The sequence below is a fragment of the Cyanistes caeruleus genome, chromosome 10 (genome assembly GCF_971803275.1).
Source record: "Cyanistes caeruleus chromosome 10, bCyaCae1.hap1.1, whole genome shotgun sequence".
Taxonomy (NCBI): domain Eukaryota; kingdom Metazoa; phylum Chordata; class Aves; order Passeriformes; family Paridae; genus Cyanistes; species Cyanistes caeruleus.
In genome coordinates, this window is record NC_141710.1 from 6,787,805 (window position 1) to 6,804,564 (window position 16,760).

The 16,760-nt window shown below is 38.3% G+C and overlaps 1 protein-coding gene across 2 annotated transcripts in view; it reads left to right on the plus strand.

The window, feature by feature from the left end:
* Positions 1-16,760, plus strand: part of PXYLP1 (2-phosphoxylose phosphatase 1) — an 89,596-nt gene that overhangs the window by 4,629 nt on the left and 68,207 nt on the right. For both annotated transcript variants that reach the window (XM_086843873.1, XM_086843870.1), the window contains one exon: positions 1,562-1,649. The gene's annotated coding sequence lies outside the window, so the exon portion shown is untranslated. The remainder of the gene's footprint in view (positions 1-1,561; positions 1,650-16,760) is intronic.

A 16,760-nucleotide genomic window follows, 5' to 3' on the forward strand; every position in this document is an offset into this window, starting at 1 on the left:
AGGAGCAGCTGATCTTTAAATAAGGTATGGGGATATCAGTACCATGTAAACGAGGACTGGGAGAATGGTAAATGGGTTTTACAGTCAGGAACATGCAGGTACTTACTACAGAGTAAAGGAAATAGTTAATTCCTCATAGTTTGCCCTCATGGTCAGCACTTTGCAGGACAGGTTGTCAGTTTTTACAACTGGTTTATTCAGAGAATCAGGTGTACAGAAGAGCGATTATCTGCAAAATAGATGCCTTATCATGTCAAAGAAGCCTTTAAAGATTTGTTTTGTTTAGACTGGGTAAATAAAGGCAACAAAAAGATATGATTTCTGCTGAAAAAATATGTCAGAGCAATGAACTACAGAGACCGGAGCAGTGAAATACTACATAAGCTACAGGTCAATATTAGCAGAGTAACCAGTGGTCATGAATAAATTCAGGTAGAGAAGAAAAAGTGAGAGTCTGTGGTGTGATTTTCTACAGCATCTTTCAAGTGTTGAATGCATGCTATGCCCAGCTGTGTTTCAAATTGTGACAAGATGCATGAGTTACCTTGTCAAGGCATCTCTCTTTTGAAAGATGTCAATCCAAGATGCAGTTCTGTTTTAGCCCATCATCATGGCAAGGGCTTCTGTCCTTAGCTAACTTTGAGAGAGCTGCATAAACAATGTCCCATAGCTCAGAGATAAATTTCCTGACATGAAAATATTCAAATATTTGAGAAATTTACTCACTTCTAAATGAAACAGAACTTCTACATTTTTTATTAATCAAAAGGCAGAAGGAAGTGTGACTCATTTAGAAAAGGTAAATGTGTGACTGCATGGGTTTGTTTTTTTTTGCAAGGTACAAATATGGAGTAAGCAAATCCAGGGAGCTGTGCTTACTGCCTGCACCTTGCTGTTGTTTTTCTTGGGAGAGGCTGGGTCTCAGTGAGAGGAGGGACCACAGCAGCACACATTGCTGTCCTGGCTGTGTTGGCCTTTGGTGTTTTATATGAGCAGCCTGCTTTGGACAACTGAGCAAACCCAGCTATCCCAGATGTGCATGGAGGCGATGGAAGTGTTTTCCGGCCACTGGCAGTTGCCTAGGGAGTTGGTTACCTTGCTGCTCTCCCTCAATAAATGTAGTTTAATTATTAATGTCCATCTGGAGGAGATGTTCTTCTCTAGCTTGTCTAAGCCTGGACAAGGAATTTGCTGACCCAGGTGTACATTAGAGACATAAGCTTCGTTATTGCTGATGAAACAGTTAAAGAAATATTGCCAGGAGACTTTGGTTTTTTCAAGAGATAATTCATTGGAAGTTTTGGTGAGTAGCTGTGCAGTGTAGTTTGTTTCCTGGATATGCATATGACACAAAGCTCAGTTAGAGCCTCAATATTGTGGAGTGAAGGAACCATAAGTAGAAGGAAAACTGGTACATCAGCTGCTGCTACAAAGGGAGATTGTTGAGTATTATTAGCAGGTTGTTTATCCTAATGAGGCAAATATTATTTCACATTTTATTTTCACTGTTTGAAGTTTCAGTGTTTCCTGTAGGGTATGGAAATATCTTATCATGTTCCAGATTTCTTCTGACAGTCTCAACAGCCTGTGGAAGTTATTCCTGTACCTAGAAAAGGCACCTGAAGAAGTGGAAAGAACCTACTTACAGTGTAAGCAATGCCAGTTTTAAAGATTTTTAACAAAACAAAAAGGAACACTCACAAGTTGCTCTATTTTATTCAAGACTTTGTGGAACACTTTACTTTCAAGGATCCTTATAAGGATTTACTTAACCTTTAAAACAAATCAACAAGATTATGATGAGCAAGTAATGGCTCTGGGACAGGGCAGCAGGTCAAACAGGTGAAATCCCCATTTATTCTGGAATTTATTTAGCACAAGTAGGCTCACATTAGATCTGGGGATACATCACAGTCTCAGATAAAAAGCCCTGGTAACTCTTCATTTCTCAGTGCTCTGTGAAATTACCTCTCCTGTGAAGTACAAGCTCACTTATTTTTGAACCTGTTCCTCTAATCGAATACAGTAAGTTATCTTCCCCTAGTTCTTTGAAAATACTCTACAAAATCTTCTGTGCATTTTTAGTAAGTTTAGACACAATGAAGTGTGCTCTACTCAAGTAGTTTCATTCATAGCATGCTGTATGTGCCTTAGCCTTGATGAAATTGCAGCTTGGATGGCTTTGATTCTATCAGTCTTGTGGAAAAAGTAATGTTTTTTGTGACGTGAAATGAGTGAGATTTGGTGGTGGTGGCTTTGACAAACTAATCTTTCAGATTTTGACTGGATTTGGAGATAGGTTGTTAGTCACTGTGGTGGGAAGAACTATATTTAATTTTTTCCTATGACATGGAGTGATGAGGAAATTGAATTTATTATCTTTTCATGATAAAACATGATATATTTATCCCCAGAAATGAAATAGAAGTTCTGCATAACCCAGTGTCAATGATGACCTAGATTTCAAGCCCTCTATTTTTAATCATACTATGAAATTTTTTCTCTCTCTTTTTAAAATGGATCTTTTCAATTTTCATCTCTCAAAATACAAGAATTTCTGGCTAAGAATATACTCTTTATTCTTTCTTCCAGTTATAGTTGAATCTTATTTTGATTTTAGTTTGCCATGTGTACCAAGCTGAAGTTTTTGTGTTCACAAAGCCAAGTCTGTGTGAGATTATGCAATACATATGTGCTTCAAGTGTCTCCAAACAGAATTCAATGTTCCTAAATCCAGCTGTGTAGTACAGTACTGACTTTGTTTTCTGTGTTCTACAAGTCCTGAGTTCAGACTATTGGAAGTTTGATTCCTTGCCTGTCACTGTGCTTTATCCAGAATAGAGCACAGTGTTGAAATTCCGAGATATTTGACCATATTTTCCCATGAAGTGGAATCTGAGGGGAGCTTTGCTGTGTAACTTGAGGCTCATGTCTGTCTTTTGTTAGAGCAGATGTTTTGAATTATTTTTTTTTAAAGATACTACCAGTTACTATAAACCAAGCTATCTATCCTAACCACCATCTGTCACTGCAAGGAAAGGAAGGGACATCCCCACTGGAATAAAGGTGGAGCAGGAGAAGGAGCCCAGCTCCTACTGCTCATTCCCACTGTCCTTCATAGACTTCTATTGAGTTTTATGGCGTCAAGAATAGGAATACTCAAATAATGGAAGTCATCATTCTGGATGTTGAAATAATCCTCAGAAATGGATATGGACAATTCTAAGGGAGGATGGAAGAAGAAGGCATTACAGCTTCATTCAAGGAATTGTCAAGTTTGTATGTAGATCCTGCATCTCTGGGATGGTGCTAGAGATACTGATAGAGGGCTTCTGAGATAAATGTTGGTAACAAAATGACAGGTTTTTATTTTAACAATATGTAAAAGTCTCTTTGAATGGCTTTAACCTCTGGTCTTTTTTATTATTATTTTATTTTTTTAAGGAACAAGCACTGAATGACTGTACTTGGGTAGTTGTCTTTCTTCTTAAAAATGTGCATTTGTAGCAATTGTAGGAAAAGTTACTTGCCATTCTGTAACAATTAACTCCAGAAAAGTAAGCTAATGGTGAGTCGGATCTAAGGTTATTATGTCTACTGCTTCCTTCTGGTAAACATGAACTTAAGTTGAGAATGTATTATTCTCAGAGCTTGACAGCTACTGAGGATTTATCACAATAAGAACATTGCCTTCCTATTGTTTATAAAAAGCACTGAAACAAGGCCTCTAGGTTATAATTCAACTCCCCTACAATTATCAGGCTGGCACTTTATAAAAAAGCTATTGAATGAACACTTATTAAGAGTGTGTTCAAACCACCTTTGAAATAAAGGTATGAAAAGTAGTTCAAAATACACTGGTGAGCATTACAAGCAAGAGGGTCCACGGTATTTACAGGGACACAGCATTCCATATTATGCAGGAGAATTACTGAAACCAATTGCAGTGATACATTTAAATTACTGGGGGGGTGAGGTGGGAATCCTGAGATCTGAACATATGTTAAGCGATATAAGTGAGACTTTCAATGTCACTTAACTTTTATTTACTGTGAACACATGAGATTTTTGTTTTCTAATTCTCTGAGTTGCCTTCAGGAATTCCATCCTAGACCGAGCCCAAGATACAATATTTTTTTCCCCAGTCACTTAGTCATAGAAAAGACTGAAGGTGTTGAGGATATATTGAAAATTGTTCTCTTCTGCAGTTCTTGCTTATAGTTATTAGTGATATTTTCTAACCAGAGGATCTGTAATTAAAATCAGATGGCAAATACATGGAAAAACTTGCCAGCACTGCCAGGTGCTGATGCCATTTCAGAAACAGTTTTTGTGCTTGTTATATCTGAATGGGTTGTTGTGGAAGTTTATTTTCAGTCTCAGCCTAGTCCTGGAAAGAAATTGGTAGAATACTTAGAAATATAGCTCCAATGTTTTCCTAATTTTTGTCCATGCTTTAGAAGAAAGAATATTGCAGCTGGAGTTGGGTGTTGCTCATGTATTTTTAAACAGTACTGGGGTGTAATGCTGGAAAGGAGCATATATCATGATGTTAATGATATGCAATTAGGTAGAAGTCTGTAAAACCCCCCAAATCAAAACTATTTGGTGATAGGCAAGACAGGCTTTTGTTCCACCAGGTCAGATAAGCATATCCCCTATTTTGACTACAGTTTCCAAGAACTTCAGTAACTGGAATTTGGGATTGCAGTCCTATAGAGGCTCAGCTTAATTGGTTTTAATGATATTGGGCCAAGTGACTTCTCTCACTATACTGGAGGTGATGCCTTGGTATGTGTGTGTGTGAAGGACATACTTCAGCTGGAATAAAACTGAGCCATCCTCAAGCAAAGTGACATTTCCAGCTCCTCAGACACTTTGTGGAACCAAATTCACACAGAATGTGATCAGTTACACTTCAGTGTTGGCTGATCTTCAACTGCAGTCAATAAATCAGCCTGGGCAGGGAGACTAGGCAATTCAAACATGCACTATGGTGTTTGCTTTTGTAGCCTTTTTGAGAGGTCAGATAATGGAGACATCAATTAAAAGCAGGATAAACAGCAGGGTTCTTCCAGTGCAATAGTGTTTCCCTTTCTTAAATGGAAGTGTGGATTTAGCTTTAGAGAAGGCAGCCAAATCATTTGTTTTGTTTACAAGCAACGTAATTCAGACATGGCTGGTGAAAACTTCAGTGCTCAAACTTCTTTCATAGAACACAGAGTGTAGATTTTGAGTGAATATATCAATGTCCAAACCTTCTTTACAGAAAACAGTGGTTTGGTTTTTTTCAACCTCATTAATATTCCAGTGGTTTTTTTTTTTTGTTTTGTTTTGTTGGTTTTTTTCAGAAGAATGGGAAAGGCAGAGCAACTGGAGCTATAAAACGCAGATTAATATCTTCAAAACATTGAGCAATATATTTCAGCCTAAATGCATTGCAATAGATTTGCCACAATGTCAGAGGTGTTTTAAATTGCACTTAAGGATGTAGTTGAAGTCAAACAAACTGGACATAAGTCATCTGCAGTACTTTGAATTCTTCACTAGAACTATTTGAGTGAATTGAGTGATCAAACTTTATAGGGCCAAGTGGGACAAGCTAGCTCTTAGCTTTGGAACTGGCTGTCTTTCTGTGAGTGTGCAGACAGTGCCAGCAGAATAGCAGTGACAGCAGTGTGATGTGCTCCTGCAGTCCATCTCTGCAGAGCTTCTCACTTTGTTGCCACCCAGTTTCCCATATGTGCACTATCACCCCACATGTGAGGTAGCTCTTCAGATTCTAATTGCAGATAACTAGTGCATGTCCCAGAACTGAAAGAAGCTCTGCAGGTTTTCAGATCACCACCAGACTGCCTGTTTGTTCACCTTCTGTTATTGAGTGGTGTTCTGAAAACAAGGCCAAAATTGTCTTTTTACAACACTGAGGTACTGTTTCATTGTAGGCATCAGGGAATGCCTCCAGAGGTAAGTGTTGCTTCTCACTAGAAGTGCTCCAGACAAGTGGGTTGGAATGAGAGTGCTGGTGATATCTAATATTTAAGGTGAACTTCAGAAGGAAGTGAGTGGTAACCTTTGGAATGATTAAATTATCACTCAAAAATGCATTTGGCATTTGCAACCTAAGACAGTATGAAATACACATCTGGCAAAGTATCTGCCATAGGGCACTTCTGCTGAGCCATCTGCTACAAAACTAATTCTGCTGGGCAAGACTTTAGGTCTGGTATTGCTGAAAGCTTCCTGCTCCTACAGGAACCACAGTGCAGGATATTAAAAAGCTACAGCTGTTTCAAGAAAGACTTCAGTGGCTGCCATAATAATGTCTATAACAAACAAACAAAACCAAAAAAAACAACACCCCAAACCAAAACCAAAAAACAAAACAAAACAATCCCCCCCCCAAAAAAAACCCCAAAAAACCCCAAACAACCCAAAACAAATGAAAAAATAAAAGAGAGAGAGAGAGAATGTGACAATGAGGTTTAGGTGCAGGGAGTCTAACCAGTGAACTTCCAGTTTTCCATACAGAAGGGCAAAGTTATTAAATGTTAGAGGAGAAGAGGAGGATAGCTTTTAGGAGATTCTAAATTTACAGAGAATTCAGGGTGAAGTGGGACAACTAAGATCAGACCTGACATTTTGCTTATTCTCTTTTCTTGGTATTTACTTTCAGATAAAACCAGCTGGATCCAGAAAAGTGAATCAGTGCTAAGTGCTTCCATGACCTGGAACTGGAGTAGTTGTAATTGACAGCAGTTCCCTTTCCTGTATTCATTGAATAAACAGAGTCCTTTTCCTATCAGGGATGTTTTCAAGTTCTCTAGATACAGTTTTCATCAGTATCTGTGGCTGTCCCGTTTGGAACCCTTTGGACTCTGCACCACTCCTATTCACATGATGATCTTGCATTCCTCCTGGAGACAAAAATGTGTGCTCATCCAGCTAGAGAGTGGAAACTTACTGACTGTACAGAGCTTGGCAGGAGCTCCTGTTCCAGCCTCCTGACAAGAGCAGGGACAGGCTACATTTCCATAAGTGCTGAGCCAATTAAAGCCTTCTTGTCTCTGCATTGAGGCTTCTTCTCTCCCTGTTTGTTCTTTCTTAGCATGAGTATGCAAAGCAAGAAAGCTGCTTTTTTTCTATGCCTAGTTAGTGTTGTAGGCAAGGTTTGGAGCAAATGCAGACCCATTGTAACATTTCTGCAAGAGCCCTGCAAGTGGAACTGCCTACAGCAAGAGCACAGATTATGTTTTACGTCTGACACATTCATCTTTTAACGTATTAGAGCAGAAGTTGCAACAGTTCTTTGGAGTCCCCAAATGAATTATCAGTGCAAACTGTCTTTCTACTGCCTGGAGCTCTGTCTGTGGTCCTTGTTTTAACTCTTTGCTAGCCACAATCCAAAACACAGGGAAAACTGCATTAAATGATGAAGTTCCTTAACTGCATGAATGTATGTTTTTATTGTAGTATTAACTTAAATAAACTATTGCCTGCAGTGGAAGTGTGTTGTAAAAGCAGCATCTATGTGTGGCTATATTGGAAGAGAATCACTCATTGCATAGTATTTTTCCCATTTTCCTTTTTGAAACTTTCCTACTAGCAAGCTTTAAGGAAATGGTTCAAGCACATCTGATGACCCCAAAGCCATAACTGTGCAGATGCTTTAGGGGAAGGCTTGCTGAGTTCCTCCTGAAGGTCCAGAGCAAAGGCAGCCTGTTTCTACTCTTCCTTCCACTGCTTTATGCCCTTTTCATGAAGTCGTATAAAACATGCATTTTGAATGGGTCATATTATGGGCTCTTACATAGTCAGAACTTCACACTGATTTAATGACCAGCATTAAAATTATGTCTCCAAATTTTTATCAAAATATCCAAGATTAGCTTTGCAACTGGGTTATGATAGATTTTATTTTGCAGGCAAGCATTTGTATCCAGTATGCCTAAATTTCTGGTATATTAATCCTACGAGAACAAAGACTTAGTTATCTGTAATTGTATCATTAAAACTGCCAGTCTGATATTTTGATATTTTGAAATTTAAATCTAAAAGCAAATATTCTTATTATAATTCTCACACGTTAGTAAGGAGTTCTAAAGAGCTAAGTCTGAGTATGGCTAAGCTGTAGTGCAGTACTGAGTATAAATGCACTGTCAGTAGATCTCTGGTGGGTATAAATGTCAAGGGAGAGGAGGATTACTGCTGTACTATTAGTTATGTTGAGATATGTTTTGAAGAATGTGAAAAACTCATTTTGCTATCAGCAAAACACACAGGGTCTGAGTTCAGTTACAAGTTCCTGCTTTCCTAAGAAATATTCAAAACTCTATTCAACAGAGAGAACCAGCTTGCACTCCAAGGAGATAAGACAGATGAGGTAATATCTTTCCCTCCCTATCTTTCTGTTCTCCTCCTTGGCTGCTGACTGTGGCCATGCTGTGGCTCACCAGTTGTTGTGCATGGGGAGCATGGAAGTGAGTGTAGGACAGGTGAGTAGTTGGAGACTGTCCTCACACTCACCAGTCAGATCCTTCCTCAAGGAAGTGCATAGCAACAGAAGAGTCACTGCAATGCTCTGCTGGACATAAAGTTCAGCTGTGTATTCAGAGAAAGAAGGTGCCAGACTCGGTAGTTTTTTCAGCAGGACATTGATAAAACGTTGATTTGTTCCAGATTTTCCCCTTACCCTTGCTGCTTTCCCTCTCCTACCCACACACAGTCATTGCCTTGAGTCACAGTGCTTTGTTATTACAGTCTGTGCTGCAGCCCTTTTCTGAAAGGCAGCTTTCCCTGCTTGTACTTCTTCTGCTGGGAACCCCAAAACTTTATAGACTGTAATAATTTCTAAGTCACAGGATTACCAGAACATGCAATGATGAAGAGGCCAGATTGGCTAAAGCTGGGTAGGATCTGGTTAAAACCTCTGTAACTCAAATAGAAAGAGAGAGAATGTCAAGTAGTGAATGGACAGGAAGTCAGACTGCTTAAAGCCCAAGATGCTGGTTTTTTACTAGCATTGAGTATTTTCATTTTCATTGAAGTTTCCTTCTTGTTGGTCAATTACTCTTGCATTGTTTGCTTTTTAAGAGAGAATTTTTTTTTTCATGGAAAGCAGTGAGTGGACTTTCAATTTTTAACACAAACAAAACTTGTTTATATGGAGCCATGCCCAATATGAGAGATTATATATCAAAGTATTTTCTTTAGCTGAAAATCCTGAGAACAAGTAAAACTCAGGGAAAACAGAGATCTCTTCAATGCAAAGAGTAGCTAGAGGCCTTGTTTTGGTTAATGTGTTTGATTTGTTTGATTTCAAGATCAAAGAGAGGTTTATGGAGAGCAGTAATGCTGTGGAGACAGTTGTTTGAACTTTGGGTTTGCTGATACAAACAGCTGCTGATATCCTTGAGAGGAAGATCCTTGGAAGCCGTGCAAAACAAGCTCACTACTTTCATCTGCATTGGGAAAAGCTTGGCTGAATATATCACTGCTGTGAGTAGAGGAGCAGAGAGAAAGAGTGGGGCTGCCTGGAAAAACCACAGAGGTGAAGGACAAAGTGTTCTCAGTCTGATATGGACAAAGTTAAGATGAAGATTGATTGGATTTGATTGCCCTGTGGTGTGGTGAGTTCCCTTAGGAGTTAGACTGCATGTTTGTGTAAAGCTTGTATTTCACTCTGAAGTTAGGATGGAAATGTTTCTCAGCAGGAGATATATCTTAGAGCTTATCTAGGAAAAACACATAAAGATTATGGGAAAAAATCAGTTTTTCAAAAAATTGCAAAATGGGAATTCAGAAGTTTAGGCCAGAAAAAATGTTAAAGGCATAGTCTTCCCCTCCTTTTGATATGTAGAAGGATTTGGATTTGGCCTTTATGTTCTGCCCCTGTCTGACCTGCCAAAGGTCTGAAGAGAATTGTTGTGTTGACAACACATGATAAGGCAAAGCAGAACTTGTTCTGGTCAGAGTGTTTTTCAGGCAGTTATCAAATTACTTGTAGCTTTTCATCAAAGCAAATCAATCTACAGCAATATGAATTGAATATGGTAGTTGATCCTGAACTTTTAACAGCCAATCAGCACAAAGATACAGACATATTCTCTTTTGCTGATGTTTTTAAATCCTAATGTACTCTCCCCACCCTTCACTTGTTTGACTTGCCTTCCATCTTGCTTGAATTCCTCTCTGCCAAGCTTTGAGCTGTGTTTATCAATACACTTTGAGCCCAGCTTCATCTGGAAGCAGGCCCAGCCTGTGGTAGAAAGTTCCTAAACCTAATTTGTTGTAGCAAAAATGTATTTGACCAAAAGCAGACAAGCATGTGCTTTATTAGTGTTTCATGGTGCCTTCCAGCAGGGCAGAGCTGAAAACTGCAGCCTTTTTTAAAACAGCAATGCAATTATGTGTTGTATAAATTCTTAAAAATCCTTTAATGAAAACCAGCCAGTTGTGCTGTTATCAGCAGTGCTGGGGAAGGCAGTGTGAAAACACAAAATGTTATAGGCAAGGCTCCTTAGGGGTAAAACAGAAACACCAAAACCCCTGAGATTGGTGTGTAAGGCACATATTGAGCAGATAGCAAAAGCATTGTAACATTGTAGTGCCTTCTGGCCACTAAATATGCATTAAAAAAAATCAAATTACTCCTATTACAGTATTACTGCTACTACTACCACCACTTTTAAGCAGATCTGATCTTCTGGGTCTAGCAAATGTGGCCTTTGGAAAGTTGCTGCTTTTTTCTACCGATGGCTAAATATGTGTACAAGCTGGAGTAATTTGACAGGATATTTTAAGACATTTGAGACATAATGCATGTTTAGATGCTGTAAAAACAGTAGTTTCATCTATATGCCAACTTTGCTTCAGAAAAAGTCCCTTTGAAAGGGCTGCAAAACCTGACTCTTCTTAACTTCCGTTGCAAGTTTCCAGCATTTCCAGGTGCCAAGGTTGTGTTACCTGTTTTGTAACATAAATTAGTGGAGAATGGTTAGTAATCCGCATTCTCTGCTGCTGCAGATCTCTACTAACTTGGGAAGCTGTGCTGAGTTCACAGTGCTGAATTTGGCCTACTCCTGTAGTTCACAGTTCTGCATATTAGTTTGGGTACTGTTGAAGGGGGGCTTAAAAACTCAAAAAAATCCGGTTAGGAGGATGGACATTCTAAAAGGCAGTATATGACTGATACCATGGGCCCTGCAAGTTCAGGATAATTAGGTTTTGTACTTCACTTCTTGCAGCTGATCTGTTGTCTAAGGGACAGCAGAATTTCCTCTAGTGTTTATAAAGTCAGTCCTGGCTGCAGAGTCTCTGGACAATTCACTTGACAACTTCCCAGTATTTTGTTTTCCTGCTTCCTTAATAAAGACCCTAAAACCTTGCAGATAATTTAATTTACTGCAGCCACCTCCTTTAAATCAAGAAAATCAGTTATGTGAGCTTCAGAAGTAATCAGACCTTCTTAGACTTTCCTGTACTTTTTTGCTAAAAATAAAATGGAAGTGTGTTCAAGAAAGGTTATAAATTTAGCAGAACTGTTCCTTTCTGTGAGGAACATTCATCAGGGAAGGGCTCTGTGCAGAGGCACACACTTGGGTGCAGTGTGAAACAGAGACAGAAAATCATAGTGCTGCCAGTACAAGGTGTTGAGAAAGTCTTGGAGCTGGAGCTCTTATCTGTACAGAATCCATTTCTCTGTGGGAGAATCTTTCATTTTCTGTACCCACCTTTAAAAAGCAGAGTCAGATTTCTTCAAATAAACATGTAGAATGCATGTTCTAGAGAAAGTGAGAGCAAGCCTGTTCAAAATCAAATCAGTGGCACTCAGACTTCCATGGGAGTGGTTTTCCACTCAACCAGTTGTATTCTTCCATCCTTTTCCTATCAGAGTAATTAATATTAAATAGTGTCATTTATTTGAAAACAAATAAAAGGGACACTTGGTTCAGGGGAAAAAAATCCCTTTACTCCAATATTATTACCCCCTTAGAACCCTCTGTTCTTTTTAATTGATTTTAGCTAATAAGATCTAATTTTCATGAAGCAGCCACACCAGATTAAATCAATCACAGGCTGTCAGGCACCATCCTTGAAGATACACTACAATGGGGAAAGTACATAAATAGGACAGAGACAGGGAAGGAATTAGCAAAGTTAAGGTCAATCTTATACTTGTGGGAATACTTTCCTTTTATCAAGTAAGGTAGCCAACAATCCTCCCTGCTATGCTAAAGAACAGAGGACAATGGCACTGGTTGTAAAACCTGTACATGATCACTGTAGCCCTAGGAATTCTGCACACCTAGGAAATATTGCCACACATTCTTCTGATCTGTTTAATTTCCCTTATATTTCCTTTCTGTTAATTAATGTCTTTGGGATGCAGAGACCATAACTGCATGCTGTACTTAAGATATGGGTTAGGCAAGGATTTCTACAGCAGCAAAATGATACTTTTCAAAATGTTTTCTCTTTATATCCATTCAGGTATCAGAGTCTTAGAAAAACAGATGTGTACACAGATTTATTTCCTCTGATTCAGATATAGGAAGCAGAAAAGCGTCTCAAGATTTACTCAGATTGAATTAGGCAGCAGTTATGCCTCATGTGCTGTAGGGCTTACATCAGTAATTGCAGGAGGAGGTGAAATAGCAGCTGCATTTTTGCTGTACTTGGAGTGACTGGTTCCTCATGAGTGCCAACAGTGAGATCCATCCTGTGTTGCACTGCTTCCCAGCAGGGCAGTCCCTCTCATGAGGTGTCTGGAAGATAATATTTTTTTCTTCTGGTGAAAATATCCTACATAAAGAGGACATCTTGGTTCATGGTTGTTCTGTGGTGTTAAAGCAGCATCCAGCACTCCTAGTATGAAGAACTGGACCACTAAAAGTGCAAATAATCCCTGTTTGCACAGCCTGTCTTGATGGAGCTGGGCATCAATTATCTCTCTGATCTAGGTATGAGTAATACAGTAGGAAGGAGCTTAGTACCAGCAGTTCCTGAGAAATCTGCCAGTGAATTATTAAAACCAGTGTTTAATTAAAAGATGCGCTCAATCTCATGGCCAAAGAAGCTCAAAGTAGGACATGTGAACGACTGAGAGCCAGTTCAGACCAGTTTTCTCAGAACACCACTCACAAAAGCACTGGTAGGGGAATTATTCTAGCAACACTGCTTTGTAAAGGGAAAAAAAAATCCCATTTTTTTTCTTATCAATGTAGGGCCTGTTGTTTTGCAATTTCTGAAAACTCTTTGACCCTTTTGTGGGACTAACATACATCTTATGATTAAACACATCAGATACATACATGTTATTGTTAAACACATCAGATGTAGTTTATTTCACCTTTACCATTACTATAGGAACCAATTTAAATGGAAAACTTTACTAAATTGGATTAAACAGGACTTCATCTCAATCCAGTCCTCCTCCTTATACTGCTACATCCAAAATTTCATTCCAACTGATCATTTGAATGCACTCTTTAATACAAGTTGACTGCCCAGTGAAGCCATGAGGGAGCATCAGCATCAGTTCCAGGCCACTTTCCTTTGAGAAGGATTTTTCTATCACTTTTTCAGATGAAAAACATTTATTTATGTTAGAAATTTTCCTTCTGTCTTTTTTTTCCCCCCAGTATTTAGGAGAAAGGCAAAAGATTGCCCTAAATGGGCAGCTCTGGATTTACTTTTACATGTCCAAAGTCTCTGAAAAACATCATGTGTGGACACAGAGAAAATAGAAGTGTAATAAAGGAAATTCAGACTAATGACTAAAATTTCTGTATTGTTTTTATGTTGGTTACAGAAAATGAATGAAAAAATTATTCAAAGAGGACTCAAGACTTAAAACCATGATAAATTTTGTAGGTAGCACTGGAGGAAAAATTTTCAGGTGATACGTGTTGAGTTACCACTTATCACTGATTTCTCACTACTTCAGTTGTATCTGTAAGTATTTATTGGCTTAGCCTCATCTGGGGAGAACTCTTTGAGATGAAAATGTAGGTGAATTCACATTTCAGTTTTTAATGCTACCAAAATGCCACACATTAATATGAATAGTGGTGGAAGCAATTGGTCTCTGTAAGTGAGGACAGCCCTTCTCAGACTGTGCTGCTGAGAGAAAGGGGAAAGTCAGGTTGTCCAACTGCTCATGGTTTGCATATGTGTGAATGTGGAAGGAGGAAAAACCCTTTCTTCATTTATTGTGGACCTTTATTATATTATATTAAGCAAATACTTAATAGTGGGGGAAAAAAAATCTCCTTACATCTGTGCTGACCTGATTTAGACTCTGCATTAACAGGTAGGAATTGTTATGTAGAAGCTCTGTTTATTAATGGCTTATTCATATTTTGAGCATTAATTCAATAAAAAAGAACAAAATATAGTGTACTAAAACTATTTTCCTGAAGTTGAGACAGACATGCATCCCACAGGCCATTGTTATTTTTTTTTGCAGTTATAGAAGAATTTTATTCAGTTTGATAACTAGAATAACTGAAAAATGCAGACAGAGGATCTCAAGCTAAAGAAGACACATGGTTTCCAACTACACTTTTTTTTTTTTTTTGTCTAAGTTTTGGGGACTATAATATCTCTTATTGTTTTAATCCTCTTGTTTTCAGGACACAAAATTAACATCTTGAATGTATTTTTTTCTCTCTCTTTTTAAGCAGTTCTATGAGAACATTTTGCCCTCTAGTGGTGCATAGAAGTGAGAGTGAGCTCAGCCCTTGTAAAACCTGTTAAAAATACTAAACGCCATCCATGGTATTTAAACACAGAAAATTCAGCTCCACTGATCATCACCATTTGTGAGCTATATTTCAAGGGCCAGGAAAAATAAAGAGTTTTGAAAATATTCTATACACGGTTGATTTTTTTATGCAATCAATTGTGAATGTTGATGTATAATAATGAAAATTATTCTAAAGCGTCCAAAGTGCTTCAGTATTCACAGTAATTTTTCTTTTTTGTTGTAAATCAAAGAGAAAATCTAGTAACAAACACCTTTTAACCTATCCTAGAAAGAAAACATGCATAACATACCAGTGTTAAAAAAAAAAAAGCTTTCGGCTGGAAAAAGAGAAGTTTAATCAAATTGTAGCCAAAAGATTTATAAATCCTTTGAAAAGCCTCACTCTGGAATATTAATATGTTAGTTTAGAATAAATTTAGTTCAGTTAGTCAAGCTCAGAATTCAGGTACTTTTTACTACAATGCTTCTTACTTTATGTGTTTTTTTAAAATATCTCTTCATAATCAGAGAGTCATTAGAGAAACTCCATCATTACTGAAATGCTTTTTTGCCACTGATGATGCTCCTGGCCTCCACAGCATCCTTTGACTTATTAAAAAAATATTTTCAGGCTAGAACAAGTCCAAAGAATGATTGCTCAGGCAATCCTGGCAGGAGGTGACAGCAGCAACCACAGGGAGGCAGGGCAGGCAAGCGTTAGTGAGCAGGGAGGCACCGCAAAATGCCAAGTGTTTCTGCACTTACCACATCCTAAAACACAAAAGCTTGCCCTGTTCCTACTGTTGGTACATTTTGCCTGTGCATTTAAGAAAGACACAGAAAATGGTTGTAAGCAAGTGATCAGAGGTCTACTGAAGAAGTGAAATGCTTGGTTTATTTTTTTTTTTAACAGTGCTGAACAGTAGCTGCTGTGCAGAGGAAGTGACACAGATGGGGCAATGCTGATGTGCACTGTGGTTTTCAGGACACCACAAAACCAGTCCCATCCAGTTTTTCCATGCCATGACTTTCAACAAGCATTTAAAATTTACATGCAAGGAGAAGCAATCCCAAGGGAGCTGGGCTTGGGAAGAGTTCCTCCCTGTGCAAGTTTTTCTTTCTTTTTTAAACTCTCTGCTCAGATGGTTGAAGCAAACAGCAAGGTTCCCCCTCACACATCATACAAATAACTACTTTTAGAAAGTACAGTTTACTCTAGCTTCCCCTTAGCTAAATTAGCTATAGCTCTGGTGTTTCCAGTTTTAGTAGCATGAGTCCTCTTAACCTCATAAAAAAACAACCCACTAAACAACAGAGACCAAACTAACCATGAACAATTTAAAACATTGCTTAAAACCTACTGTCTTTGAAGGTGAATATTTACTCCTGTGAAAAAGATTCACCAGCCAGAAGCTGAAAAAACTTCTTACAAACACTGACTGGTAGATTTTTCAATATATGTTTACAATAAATAGTTTTTTTAAGCCTTTCTATGCATCATTTAGTTCTAGAAGTGCTTCTTCATGTTTACCTTTGCTTACAGCACTGAAGTGAAAATAGAGTTCCCAGGTGAATAAGATTTATTTTACAGTGAAATGGCAGTGTATTAAGAGTGTCACAAAAAAATATTGCTATTCTTACTTTTCCTGGTCTGATGGCTTCAAATTCCAGTAGTTGTCCATAGATTTGCCAGCTTCTAAAATAAAAGGTGTTTCCCACCTCAGGAGAGTACAGTAAGGAAAATGGACAGAATTCTGATTCTCACTTATTTTTCTTACTTACTATCTATGCAAATTGGTCTCATTAAGGAAGGTCACCTACATTCCCCTCTTATATCCATATCCACAGTGCAATATGATATTTTTGTATTTGCCCTCTAGAGCAAATTTCCTCACAAAAACCCTCCTCCCTCTTTAATCTCATCTTAAAAAATGGTTACTTTCTCATTAAATTTCTCTTAGTTGAAACACAGCAGAGTGGCTTCCACTTTTGGGTAGAGGTTGCTCAGACT